This window comes from Clupea harengus, chromosome 2 (assembly GCF_900700415.2).
Source record: "Clupea harengus chromosome 2, Ch_v2.0.2, whole genome shotgun sequence".
Lineage (NCBI taxonomy): Eukaryota > Metazoa > Chordata > Actinopteri > Clupeiformes > Clupeidae > Clupea > Clupea harengus.
The window spans coordinates 13,983,565-13,985,526 of NC_045153.1; positions in this window are offsets into that span (position 1 = coordinate 13,983,565).

Genomic DNA, 1,962 nt, shown 5'->3' on the forward strand with positions numbered 1-1,962 from the left:
TGTGTGTGTGCATGTGTGTATGAACATGCGTGTGTGCAGGTGTGAACAAGGAACATTTTTCATCTCTAAAATTCACTAGAATATTAAGACAACACTTTCTTTGTCCTCTGCATTCTTTTAAGCTATCTCAACATCTTGGTTGGTTGGTATTTCTCCATGATAAGTATAACTTCCTATCGATCATATCTTGATGTGATAAGAAGCAAACACCAAACTGTCTTGACACTAACATGATCTTTGAACCTTTGATTGTAAAAGCAACATGAGAAAATATAACTAAATATATTAATAAATAAATAAATAAGTATCTGCAGCTACCAAATATTTTGTTCACATTCATCAATTTGAATTTTTGTTTAATGTTTTGAATCTCAATTTCAAAACAGGAAAAGCCATTTTGTAAATGATCTCAAATCAGTCCATGACATTTTACACCAGAGGAACAAAAGGGAATTCAGAGGAATTCCTTTTCAAAGTTCAAAGTACTTTATTGTCATTGTCACAAAAACAACGAGACAGATGAGGCAGCATCAGACAGCTAAAAAACGTAAGTAGCTGTGCATACTAACTGCCACAGCTAAATAATAATAAATAGCTGTATCTGTCTGTTGACATGACTGTCAGTAGCCGGCCGAAGATGCTTCAAATCCCAGTTTGAAACTGGTCAATATTAGTTACAGTACAATCAGTTTCTCTCAGTTCCAGCTCAAAACAACAAACAGTCTAATATGAAGACCAGCAATGCCAACGGGAGTGAACACTGTAAACCATGGGAATAGCATAACAACTACTGATAAAGCATGCTCCTAAATCATCATGCTCCTTTTACTGATACCTTTGCCACTGATTTTGTAACACTACCAAGTCCTTAAACAAGAGAATTTTGTTATCAAGTGCTGTTACATTTTGTTCAATGAAGGTTATGACAGTTTGAGGATGAAAGGACATTGTGACAACTAACTACATGAGAAGCAGTATATTTGAGGTACGTCAGGTTGACACGACATACTATCATTTCAACCTAAAACTGTCATCGCATTACCTTGTAGCAACAACAATTTATACGACGCAACCTCAAAGTCAACAAAGGCAGCCTTCCTGACAGATAACGTCTGTTGAATTCAGCCTCTATAAATGTTGATGTGGTCATGACAGTTGTCATTAAGGGATTATATTGGTGGTATGATCACTCAACGCCCTCAACGTGCTCACAGATGTGTTGTCACAGTGATAGTGAGCTGGTGCCAAGACACCTGCCACCTTGTGGCCACTGTGAGAATAAAAGTTTATCGACAAAATGATGTCCAATTCCTGAGTAATCTGAAAACATGTGGGACCAGATGTGGTTCATATCACTACCACAACAATTACATTAACTCAAAAGACAGAGTAATGCAAAGTAAAGATAGCTGTAGTATAATGAGGCCTATATTATTTAAATTGTGTATGAGAGATATGTGATGTGATGTGATATGATTGTAAAACCTCTGTTTGTGTCAGATCTATAAAAAAAAAGTTATCATTGAATTTCATTTCAGATTCTTGTTTTAGTATTAGTATTCACTGTTAAGGCATGGTTAAAGAAAGTAGTTTACATTCCTGCTCCAGGCTGACACAAAATAAACAGAAAAGATGCTACATCTCCGCACAGACCGTTGTTGCTTTGCTGCACGTGTCATATATTGAGACTTCAGGATAGTGCCCTGTTCCCTGCTGGCCCTAAGTTAATTCTTTTTTAAACAGTCAACACAAATGCTGGCAATTAAACGTCCCACTGGACTACTCTGAATTCCATGTAGGTCATTTACCTGATCAAAGGCGAAAAGTAATATAATCCGAAACTGGGATAAATTGGGGTAAAATATGCACTGTCTAAAATATCCAAAAGGCTTCTTAAAATGAGACACAATACTAGAAGATACCTGACATTGTTGCTAGGGGGCGATAAAGAGCCACGTCGAG